The sequence below is a fragment of the Rhinopithecus bieti genome, unplaced genomic scaffold (genome assembly GCF_001698545.2).
Source record: "Rhinopithecus bieti isolate Rb0 unplaced genomic scaffold, ASM169854v2 scaffold_4655, whole genome shotgun sequence".
NCBI classification, from domain to species: domain Eukaryota; kingdom Metazoa; phylum Chordata; class Mammalia; order Primates; family Cercopithecidae; genus Rhinopithecus; species Rhinopithecus bieti.
In genome coordinates, this window is record NW_016804517.1 from 963,702 (window position 1) to 976,902 (window position 13,201).

The window sequence follows — 13,201 nt, forward strand, 5'->3', positions numbered from 1 at the left end:
CATGGCCTCTCAAAATGGAAAGCAACAATAATGCCTGTCCTTGAGAACTTTTTTGGTTTTAAAATTGTAAATAATGTTGTCTCCCCATTTAGAATTGGACTTTCAAGCCACTGACTAGGAAAAAATCCTGGGAAATCTCTGCATTTGTGTCAGACTTCACTGCAAAACAGGTATCCCTTGTTTTAAGAAAGCATGATAAAGAACATATTAAACTTACAGATTTGATGAAGGCTGAAGATGTAAGGATTTTTCATGCATGACTAAATCATGGCTAACACAGTGGCACCTATGTGTGATACGTGTGGCTCAGCTCTACTGGGACATGGTGAACACCTGAAAAAGTGGCTTTCTTAACCAAGGAGCAGGACTATAGTGTTTCCAAGTCACCAGAGAAATTACAACTTAGTGTGGTGGTCATAGGTTCCTCAAACTCAACTTGCGTAAAACCAGATTTACTATATTTTTCTTCCAACTTTTTCTTCCATTTGACCAGTGGCATTTCCTAGAAACCTAGAACTCCTCAGTTCCTTTTATCCAGATAGTCACTAAGTTCTTTCGGTTCTAATTTTAGATCCATCTCTTCTTTCCATTTCTATTTAGAACTCCATAATGGGTGCCCAGATGGAGAAACAGCTCCTTAGCCTGAAGCTCAAGGGCCCTCAGCATCTGGTCCCAATCTCTCCTGCCTTATCTCTAGCTACTCCACTCCACAGGTTTCCTCAAACACGTTAAGCCCATATCACATTTCATTCTATTAGTTGTATATATGTCTCCTTCATTGCTAAATTGTAAGTTCCTCAAGGGGAAGAACTAGATTCTATTCATCGTTCACCTTTCTATCCCAGTGCCTAGCACATAGAAAGTGCTCACCTAAAATTCATTCATTCATTCATTCATTCATTCATTCATTCATCTAGTATTTATTGAGCAGTATACCATATTCCAGGCACTGAGAGGCCCTGGGGATGCTGCACTGAGCAAAGGATCCCAATGCTTTCGTGAAGCTTATATTCTGGCCAGTGTAAGGGAGGCAGTGAATGAATGAATACATGATATTGGCTAGTGTGATGGAGAAAAATAAAGCAGTACAAAGGGCTAGCGAGTGTTGGAGAGAGTGGGGAGAGGCTGGTATTTTAGATTGATCGGAAAGCAGAGTCCTCTGATTAGATGATGGTTGAGCAGACATCTGAATTAAATGAGACAATGCCATGCATGTGTTTGGGGAAGAGTAGTTGATGCAGGAGACACAGAAAGTACAGAGTTCTGGCACTTACCTGAGGAATGGTCAAGGGCCCATGTGGCTGAGTTAGCTGGGAGAGAACCCTGATGCAGGAGGTCAGTGAGGTGTTAGCCTTGTGGACCGTGGATGGATGAGGAGTTGGGATTTTATTTCAAGTGTGGCAGTAAGTCATTAGGGGAGAAGGATACGAAAAACCTGGTGTTTTAAAAGAATGAAACTGGCGTTTAAAAGAATGTGGCTGCATTACAGAGACTAGGGAAGCAAGAGTTGAAGCAGGGGGCCTGGTTGAGATGCCATTGCAGGCTGGGTGTGGTGGCTCACACCTCTAATCCCAGCACTTTGGGAGGTGGAGGCAAGCGGATCACCTGAGGTCGGGAGTTCGAGACCAGCCTCACCAACGTGGAAAAACCCCATCTCTACTAAAAATACAAAATTAGCCAGTGTGATGGCAACTTTTTTGAGAACTTTTTGTTTTTTAAAATTGCCTGTAATCCCAGCTACTCGGGAGGCTGAGGCAGGAGAATCGCTTAAACCCAGGGGGTGGAGGTTGCAGTGACCTGAGCTCGCGCCATTGCACTCCAACCTGGGCAACAAGAGTGAAACTCTCAAAAAAAAAAAAAAAAAAAAAGTCATTGCAGTAGTCCAGGTAGAAGATGATCACAACTTAGATTCAGTTAACATTTGTTTAGCGAATAAATTTTGTGGAAGGATAATGAGAAGGGCTGAACTCTTTCTAGAAGCTGTGACACTTAGAGCATCTCATCTTTTATAATGACAGGGCTGACTCCTGTTGCAGTATCTTTCTCATATGAGGTTTTTGGGGCTCTCTGTGAATCCCTGATTTGTATATGGAATTTAGTGGGGAAATAGCATTTACTAATTTGGGGAAATCTCCAACTTTGTTTGAATATATTTTATTTCAGAGCAAAGTCAAGTCAGGTGTGTGTCTTGATATGTGTTTTCTACCATAGCTTCTTTTGGGTCAGACATTTGCCTAAAAGGAATAGCATTAGACAGTTGCATAAGGAGAAATTAAATGTCACAGAGTATATTAGTCAGTTGGTGGTGAAAAGATTTGAAGAAAGAAAAGAAACCATTGGACAGTTGGGTTATGGGTTGGGGTCAGCGGTAGAGAGAACTCAGTGGTAAAACATTCTAGCATAAACAGTTGCATTGATTTGTAGTGAGGCTGGTGAAATGGAAATGGTCACTTAGTGGGTGACAATTTTCTCTGAAAATTGGTCCCATGCCAAAAGGGAAGGAAGTAAAGAAGAAAAATGATGACCACAGATCCTGCTTGGGACCTGCCATGACATCAAGTTTTAGAACTGTTTCTAGGGGCTTTGTTAATCCTGCAGGAAGGAACAGGTACAACTTTCCAGTGTGGCTTTTCTGGGATTGTATGCTGAGAGAACTAGGATGGATTTTATTTTTATTTTATTTTATTATTTTATTTTATTTATTTTATTACTTTTATTTTATTTTTTATTTTTTATTATACTTTAAGTTGCTAGGGTACGTGTGCATAACGTGCAGGTTTGTTACAATAACTGTATATTTGTGCATGTTGGTTGTGCTGCACCCATCAACCTCGTGCAGCACGCCATCATTCATCATTATATCATGTATAAATCCCCGATCAATCCGCTCCCCGCTCCCTCCCTCCCAGTGATAGGCCACGCGGTGTGTGATGTTCGCCCGCCCTTCCGCGAGTCGCAAGTGATCTCATTGTTCAGGTTTCCGCACCTATGAGTGAGAACATAGCGGTGTTTTGGTTTTCCCTCTCTTGTGATAGTTTCGCTAAGAATGATGGTTTCCGCTGCATAGGATGGATTTTAGAAGTTTACTAGCATTCCTTGTATTATAATGTTTGGAGGTCACTTTGGGGAAGACTTTTTTTTTTTTTTTTTTTTGTATTTTAATCTTTGCTAAACCTTTGTGGGGCCTTATTTGTTAAGTGGGTATCTGCCAACATAAAAGATTTTATCTATAGCATTTTCCTCTCTTCTGTGAATGGAATCTAATTTCCAAGGACATAATCTTTGTACTGATTGGCAGTTGCTTTTGTCAGATGCTAATCTGATTGTTTTTGGTTTTTTATTCAATAGACTAGATTCTCCACTAACATTTATCTTTCATTTTACCCTATTTTAATTCCATCAGAGTTTCTTTATTAAGTTGATTGAATCAAAGTACTTAACTCCTCTTCTGTTCCCAAAGGTAGTTTATGACCCACAGATACTGTCAACAATTTTTCTCTTGTTTTATGTCTTCGATGGTTGTGATTGAAGTTCTTAAAAGCGTTTGATACAGAGAGCATTTGATATGAAGTGGGGGAGAGTGGGGGGTTTCTATTCAATAGAATTTATTTTCTGAGTTCCAGAAGAGCCTTTTCTTAAGGTCATTTCGCTTTATTATATATTAGCCCTATACTGTAGATCGTAATGGTAGTCTTTAATGGAACTTCAGAACATTTTTATGTTTAGTTGTTTACCAAAAATTATTGGAGACTATGTGCTAGGGATATAGCAGCTAGCAAAACAGTTGAATGGGGGTTATATTCTGGGAAATATTTGTTCTCAGAGTGACATCTCAGTTTTGAAAATGTGTTGTCTAAACTCCGTCCATGTATGAAACTCATGAGGATAAAATTCCCTCATATTACGGGTGCTTTTTTGGATACTTACCCATTATTTAATTCCCTGGTAAGCTGTAATAGTTCTCTTCAGCAGTAAAGCAAGGTAAGTGCTCAGGGATTACCTCTTTCCCTCCTTTCTATTCCCTCCACACATGTAGCTGCATCAATTATGTACTTACTCAAAATCTGTTTTGTTCTGTTCCTTTTAATCCATGTTGTCAAAAATTATTATCCTATTCAAGAGGCAGGTTCCAAACCAACTGATTTTAGAGTAATAAGCATTAATGTGTATTGTATCATTTGATACAATCAACCCTTAAAACAAGTAGTGTTATTCTCCTCTCTCAGTGAAGAAAATTGAGAGTTGGAGAAGCTATTGACTTGCCCAGCATTGTACAGTGGCATATTTTGGGCGCTGAAGGCTCTTCAATATGCATCCAGTCTGTAAATTTCCTGGTATTATAGGTACCTGTCCTCTGGAGATGTATTTTTTTTTTTTTAACAGATTTAGTGTCGTAGATGCCACGTGCATGAGACAGATAGAATAAAAACAAATGAGTTCAGTTTTTTAATTATAAATTTTATGTGTTGGGTTCCATCTGGGAGACGTACATGTGTTTCAGGATGGATCTGCCAACTCTGATAGCCGTCCATTTTTGCAATTCCCTGTGGACTGTAGAAAATGCCCTTAGCTCTGTCGTAGCTCTGGAACCTCCTAAGTATGGGCCCTCCACACTACTAATCTGATAAAGCTTCCTTTGCTACCAACTTCAGTCACATTTCTGCACTTAAGACCACTGACTAGGCATGCCGAACCTTATTCTTTTTCTTTCTGTTTCTAGTACATTTTCTCTCCTCCCTTGATTCTGACCTATTATCTATCTAGACTCAGAGCCTGAGCTGAGATCCCGTTTTCTTTCCTTTCCTGGGGACCTTCTCTGATCCCTTCTCTTCCCAGATCATCTGGATCTCCTAGCCTCTTGCAGGCCTTGCTATGCCTCCTCTGTCTTCTTTTTGTTTACCGAGGGCATTTTTTTGGAGTAGGGAAGGACACTCTAGAGGCTCGATGATGGACTCAGTCCCAGATTGTGCCTCGTCTCTCATTCTCATGTTAGTGAACTGCTGGTCTTCTTTGCTTCTACCTTTTCTAATTTTTACAATTTTAGGTCCCATGACCTAAATACTGGACTGAGCCATAGGAATTATAGGGAAATTGTAGATTTTTCTCTAAATTTAGTAATCCCATCTATTTGACTCGTAGGCAGATTAGAGGATAAGGATAAACAAAAAGACAAACCAACTTACCATCTCACCCGAGATAAATAATGCTCATATTTGGGTTCGTGTAACTTTTGATATTCTTCTGCATGTGCTCATAAATGAGTAATGTGTGTACATGTGTATTTTTAAGTGGTGTCATTTTGGCCTTCTCTTTTATAGCGTGCCCAGGGATTGTCTGTTTTCCTCCTCTCAGCAAACCATCATGGATGTCTGTCTAATTACTCATGATCTGATTTAGAAGTCACCACATCCTGTCAGTCCCACCAGCCTGTCAGTGCCGTGGCTGTGGTGGTGAAGCGTGTGGTTATCCTCAGTCTTACGCTGGAAGATCATTCTTGATTTAGATCCCTGCTGGCTACGTGACTTTGGCCAAGTTACTTGATTATTGTAGTATCATTGTTTCCTTACCTACAAAATGAGAATTATGGTTTCTGTAATGCTGTTTTGAGGATTGAACGAGATGATATGCACAAAGCACTTGACAGAGTACTTGGCATCTTCCTGGTTCCCAAGCCCACCAGTGGCATTTCTGTTCCTCCCAGTGCTCAGCCCAAATGTGTTGGGTTTTGTTTTGTTTTTGAGATGAGATCTCACTTCATCCCCCAGGGTGGAGGGCAGTGGCATGGTCATAGCTTACAGCTCACTGTAGCCTGGAACTACTGGGCTCAAGTGATCCTCTGACCTTCCTCACCACTTCTATCTATTGCTGCCATAGGTCTAACCACCTTCATCTCTTACCTAGGTTATTACCTGGTCTTGCTTCCTTTTAATGGGCTTTTAACTTGGCAGACAGAGTAAGTCAAAGTGCATTTCTCTTCTTCCACCTCATAGGGCATTAAAGCCAGTGTCCTCATATGGTGACCTAAGAAGTCCTCCCAGACCTCATGGCCTCATGCCCTGTACTCCCTTGATGATCAACAAACACTGACACACACAAGCCTCTGGAATTTTCTCCCACAACCTCCTGGTTGACCCATCATACAGAGGTAGACCTTCTCTGACCAACTTAACCCCCAATCCTAACCTCCCTTCCCCTAATGAGACTCTTACTTGGTTTTCCTCTTTAGCACTTATCTAACATGCTCTATGTTTTACTTATTTATTTACCTGTGTATTGTCTGCCTCTTTCACTAGAACACATTCCCATACATAGAATAGCACATGTATATTCATTATGTGAATTTTAATAGACACTAAAATTTGTTAAGTGTTGCACATGCTAGTTACTGTGCCTAGAATTCAATAAATGTTAGCGACCGCTGGTGATGTGTCTGTTATGTTTTCAGAAACCCTCTGTTAAAATAAGTGTTACTTTTAAGGATAATCCCTTAGCCCAAGAGTAAACATTAATTGTTCAGTTCTGCTGGCTGTGACTAAGCAAGCCCCTAACAATGTGATTCAAGGTGGATAAGTTTTGATGATGGGAAGGAATGAGGAGAGATCTGGGTGTGTATACACACACACACAAACACACATGTATGCATATACACATTTGTATTCTATGTATATATACACTAATGTATACACACATATATGTACACATATATGCATATATTATTTTTGTTGATAGCCTAAAATACCAACACAGAAATATAACACCTTTTATTTACAGTTTTATTTAGCAGTTTCTGGAGGATACTTGATTTTAATTCTACATAATTGTCTCAAGTAGATAGTATTGATGTTTTTGTTCATGTCTTATAGGTTAGCATTTTTTTCTTTACTTCCTGTTACAACCTGTATATAACTCTGGAATTAACATTTTAATTTCATTAGCGAAAAGAGCAGCTGATTCAAAGTCTAGAAAGACCTAGGTTTTGTAGTGACTTTCTCATTGACTTACTCTCTGGCCCCAGGCTAGTACTTAAATTCTTCATACGTTAATTTCTCCTTCTGTAAAATGGAATAATGGCATATGCTAAACAGGAATGTTGTTAAAATAATTAATAGCAAAGGTGTGAATTTTCTTTGAGTTGGATTTTAAAAAGCAAAAACGCATAGTGTACGTACAGACACATTTCTGGACTGGTGCACAGGTATGTCTCATTTTCCGGATTCATGAACTGTGCCATCTACCCTGTATGGGTACCTAAGAATTATTTGTTTTTTTTTGTTTTTTTTTTTGAGACGGAGTCTCGCTGTGTCGCCCAGGCTGGAGTACAGTGGCCGGATCTCAGCTCACTGCAAGCTCCGCCTCCCAGGTTTACGCCATTCTCCTGCCTCAGCCTCCCGAGTAGCTGGGACTACAGGCCACCCGCCACCTCGCCCGGCTAGTTTTTTGTATTTTTTAGTAGAGACGGGGTTTCACCGTGTTAGCCAGGATGGTCTCGATCTCCTGACCTCGTGATCCGCCCGTCTCGGCCTCCCAAAGTGCTGGGATTACAGGCTTGAGCCACCGCGCCCGGCCTGGGTACCTAAGAATTATTAAATGAGTTCTAAATCTCCCAGGCAAGCATTTATTTTGATTATTTTGTTTGTTCTACCATGTTTAGTCTTGTTCTTTCATTTGTTTTACTAACATTTCCTTAGAATTTTCTCTTTTAAAGTACTGAATTAAGCCCTGGGTTTTCCTTCATGGAGTCTGTAGCCATTGAGATACCTGAGGCTGTGACAGGTGGAAAGGCCTTAGAGGACAATGAGACTAGAAAGAAGAGAGAAGCATACAGAACTCACAGGCCCCAATCTCTAGGGGTTTGCAGTTCTGGTTGGATCATGGAGCAATCTCAGCAAGTGTTTTGAATTAAAATATGAATGCAGAAAGGATGCAGAGTGAAGGGACAGTGAGCATCAGGGCAGAGTATTTCTGGCAGATATATAAAAGGGTTTAAGCAACAAATATTTGTAGGAAGAAGTAGAAAAGGACTTCAGAGAGAATAAGAAGTAAAACTCTAGAGCACAAAGCTGTATAGTGTTGCTGGTACTGCCGTCGTATTACGGTACCATCATAAGTCTCCCTGGAACTAAAAGACAAGAAAGCACAGGTCTTCTTAAGAGCGTCTTCTCACAAAGGGATGAGACGTTACCTTTGTTGGTAATGGTGATGCCTGTCTCACTATTAAAAAATACCATACAGTAGAAACAAAATTTGAAGGAATTGGGAGGATGAAGTGGCTCTCTCCAGTTGGGGACATCTGGAAGCCATGAGGTAGATGCATAGGATTATAGCAGAGATAATCATGTGAGAGGCCACAGAAAGAGACTGTCAGGCAAAAACAAGAAATTGAGTTTGTGTTTAGGGAACAATGAGTGGCTCTTTATGCCCCTGGCAGTGGGATTCACATCTGCGAGAAGACAGAGGAGGTAGAGGCAGGAGGATCATTTGAGCCCAGAAATGCAAGACCAGCCTGGGCAATATGGAATGACCCTGTCTCTACAGAAAAATTAAAAAAAAATTAGCTGGCCATGGTGGCCTGCACCTGTGGTCCCAGATACTTGGGAGGCTGAGGCAGGAGGATTGCTTGAGCCTGGGAGATTGAGGCTGCAGTGAGCCATGATCATGCCGCTACACTCCAGCCTGGATGACAGAGCAAGATCCTGTCTCACCAAAAAAAAAAAAAGAAACAAAACTTCAAAAAAAAAGGAGGTGTCATGTTGAAGGTATTTGAAGAAACCTGTGAGGGGAGTTGTCACAATCCAGGGAATCCAGGTGCTGGTAGCGAGGAATTAAGGAAAACAGATTTTAGAATTTCTTTGGAGTTGGCTTCCACAGAACATGGGAATGTAGGGGTGCAGAATGTTTTCAGGAGGGCTGTAAAGAAATTAAAATAGGAGGATGGGATAGAGAGGATCAGGGGCTTCCTTAGAGTAGGGGACCTTTCTGAGAGATGACATTTGAATGGAATGTGTCAGTGACAAGCAAGTGTCCCAGAAGAAGGCAGAATCCAGGCAGAGAGAATGGCTGGCACAGAGATCCTACTCAAGGCAGGAGGGACTTTGCAAGCTGTGTTCAAAGAGCACCAAGGGCACTGGGCTGAGATAGAGCCTGGAGAATGATAGGGAGGGTGGCCAGAGGGCAGGCTAGAGGGAGGTGGCCAGATATAGGGCCTCAGAGTCTTGGGAAAAGATTTGGGTTTTATTAAAATGAGTTTGATAACCATTGGAAGGCTTTAAGGGACATACCTATTTAACTGTTTCAAAATAGATGATTCTGGCAGTTCTAAACAATGCATTTTAGGAAGCTACCCTAGTCTGTTAAGGCTGCAATAACAAAATATTGTAGACTGGGTGAGTTATAGTGTTCTGGGTGCTGGAAGTCCAAGCTCAAGGTGCAGGCTGATTGGCATCTAGTGAGGACCAATTTCCTGGTTCATAAATAGCGCTTTCTCCCTGTGTCCTCACACAGAAGGGTGAGCCCACCTCTCTATGGTCTATTTTATAAGGGCACTAATTCAGACCTGAGGACCCTGCCCTTGTGATCTAATCACTAGTGATTAGGTTTCAACATAGGAATTTGAGGGGAAGGAGTCACAAGCATTCAGACCATAGCAGGAGGCAAGAGTGGTGTTAAGGACAACAGGTAGAAAGAAGGTCATTGTGGATGTTCACGTGAGATAGAGTGTTGAGAAATGGACGACATTTCAGAATGACTGATTTAACATATGAGGAAAGTGGTAATAAGAGAATCTAACTGGGCACAGACTACAAAAAATAATGAAAAATAGACACATTTAATTTTAGATAGCTATGTGTGCTAGAATAATTCTTTTCAGTACTTTACTAATATAGTCATTAAGTAGATTTTGAAATGTGGCTGAAATGGGACAGGATGTTGGCTCAGCTATAAATACCCAAAATTGAGATTTCTTACACAATGTTACACAATGTGATGCAGTTTCCTGAATATTTTTGTTTTGTTTATATTTCAGCTTAAACTCTGAACCTCACTTTTCCCATCTGTAAAATAAGGATCATATCCATGCATTGCCAGGTGGTTTTAAGAAGTAGATGACACAGAGCTTGTTATATAAGAGAATTTTGGCAAAACAATTCCTGTTGGTAATACCATGCCTGGGGAAATACCGCAATAGAAACTTTGTTTTTTAGTAGTGTGGTCGTTGGCTCTAAACAAAATTATTTCATTTTCAACCTTATATATTAAGAAAAATATGACTATTCTGATGCTCATTCTTAGTGCTATTTCATGGCCTTTCCAGTTTTTTTGTCACCCATTTTTCTGATTCATAAGAAAGTGATGTCTTTTTCTTCCTTTTGCTGATGAGGAAGCTAATTTCTAAGGAAATTAATTGAGGTGGTCAAGGGCACCAGGTGAGCCTTTGTTAAAGGTAAAACTAGCATCTATATAAAGATACAGCTCAGTAATGCATTATCTGTCCGTTCATGTTTTACAACTGGAATCACTAATCAGAGACCTGAATCATTACTCTTCCATGACTGCTCCAGAGATTCGATTCTCCCAATTCTGTGTTAGTTACACGTGCTCTCCCTTGTGTATTGCCTCTTAGTTTTGAATTGTTGCTTAGTTCCACTGTACCGTTGTCAAGTCCTATTTATCTCTAAAAGCTAATAGCTTCCAGAAAGAGCTAGGAGGCCAGGTCTAGGCATTGAAAGAGTTGTATATGTCTTCCTACTGTGGATTAGTTGAAAGAGACAACTCATGGGAAAACAAACTTTTTCTAGTATTTTAATTTTACTTTGCACTATAGTAATTTTTTTTTTAACCACTTTTCATTTATTTATTTATTTACAGACAGGTCTTACTCTGTCACCCAGACTGGAGTGCAGTGGCACAGTCATAACTCACTATAGCCTCTAACTCCCAGGCTCCAGTGATCCTCCCATTGCAGCCTCTGGAGTAGCTGGAACTACAGGCACATGCCACCATGTCCAGCTAATTTTTTTTTTTTTTTTAAATAGAGGCATGGTTGTGCCATGTTTTCCAGGCTGGTCTTGAACTCCTGGGCTCAAGTGATCCACCTGCCTCAGCCTCCCAAAGTGCTGGGATTACAGGCGTAAGCCACCATGCCTGACCTTTCTTCAGAATTTTAGATCATTGTACCAAATGTCAAAAACACTAGTGCTGGTAGTATTTAGTCAAGTTCTGAGCAATTTTTTTAAAAATTACGAATATAAAAAAGCTTAATAAAATACTAGCATGTACTTGACATAACATGCTATTCTAGTAAGTCTTAATAATGATCTATAAAATGTTAACACTTTTTTTTCATATTTCCTTATAATCAAATTGAACAGATACATTTTCCTTTTTTCTCAGAAAAGTAATAATGAGCCTAGTGCTCTAACACCTGGGAGAAAATAGATAAACGTGACCAAACCCAAGTCTCTGAGATGATAGTCCTTGCCAAGTGTGTGCTGATGGGAAACTGGCTTCCTTTGAATGTGAAAGGAGAGGTGTATCCCATGTAAGGGGAACACCATTGTGATTTTGAAAATTGTACCATGCATCTTCTTGTTGGCATCTGCCCAATTTCTAGCAATATTTCATTAACATTTCTTTTGTGAGTTTTTGTAAAGCACATCTAGAACTTTTAAACCTTTAAGTAAATAAGAATTCTAAGTGTATGAAATTCTTTGATTAGGGAAGTGAATGCCCAGAAGTGCATACAATTTCTTGAAACAATTTTATACTCTGTTAAAGTTTGTTGTAGAAAATCCTTGTTTAACATTATACACCAAAGACATTCTAAGCTTAATTTCAAAAAGATTAAACGCCGAAGAGCAGAAAATTCTTAAAAACAACCACTTCTCACTTGTCACCTTGTTGTTAACATTGACAATTTCACATGGAAATGTCACATTTCAGTTTTCAAAGTCATTTGACTCTTTCACTTTAAGTCAAACAGTAAATGTGACTGAACCTTCAATATTTTAATTAAAACAATTTTATGTATTTGTCTTTTCTCATCTTTTTATACCTCATTCTTAGATTTTTAGATAATTCTGAAATCACTTCCATTGGTACTCACATGTAACTCAAGTTTGAAATATGGAAATAGTTATTGGGGTGGTGTGTGTGTGTGTATGTGTACCTTTTGTGTGCCAGAAAATAATCAGGCAAAGTGATTTTAAGATAGTAATCTTTAGCAAAAGCAATAATTTTGTTTTTCTTCCTCTGAAGAGTTCAGCAGATCTAGACTTGAAAGTGTGCTGACTTAAGTGTTTCTTGTACAGTTCAAGTGAAATTGAGAATTATTTCTGTTCACTTGAGCAGGATGGCTAAGGAGGGCGTTTGCTTTTAAAGAAAGATGACCATTATGTCTTACAATGTAAAATTTACTTTGATATTTCTTTTTTAGTGTTCTTGGCAAAGAAATTTATAGGCTGGTATTCTTCTCTAGTATTGTCCCTCTTTATATTATTTAATTGTGCTTTTTATTTTACTTGAAATTAGAGGCATATAGATTGCCAAGACAGCTTTATGCTGAATAAATTCATGTCTTTGGAGGAGGCATATGCAGCTTGACTGAGAGAAAATAAGCAAAGATGGCTTCTATCATAAATAATTCTGACCCAGTTTCTCAAATCTAGGTAAAGAGACCAACACCCAAATTCTACTCATAAAACCTAAGTAATATACATAGGCTGTGCAGATGTGGATAAAATGCTAATATAATTGTATGGTTTTAAAATTAATTTTAATCACACGAGTGACATATCTTTGTTTCTCTTGTTAAAACAAAATATACATGAAACAAATTTTCCTCTGGCTGCCACAGCTCAGTAGGCATGCCCATCCTGCATAAAACTAGAGCTACACTATATGATTACAATGATTGAATGGCCAAGATCCCAAGAGGAACACCTGCCCACTGATTCTAAATTTTCCTTGTCTAGGAAAATCTGAACTCCTCAAGGTTAAGGAAGAGGAGACCCACAGGGTTACCCCCAAGACTCTGGCCTGTGGTACTACAAGAGAGAGGTAGAGAGGGAAAGAATGTTCTTGTTCAAGAATACACCAAACTTTAATGAGGTTAAGTTGTACAAACTTACGTGGAATTTTATATTGGGAGAAGTTATCTAACTCAATATACACGTATATGTATATAAATAGATACATACCTACA

The 13,201-nt window shown here is 39.4% G+C and overlaps 1 protein-coding gene across 6 annotated transcripts in view; it reads left to right on the forward strand.

The window, feature by feature from the left end:
• Positions 1-13,201, forward strand: part of LOC108527547 (phosphatidylcholine:ceramide cholinephosphotransferase 1) — a 320,286-nt gene that overhangs the window by 284,522 nt on the left and 22,563 nt on the right. The window lies entirely within an intron of this gene.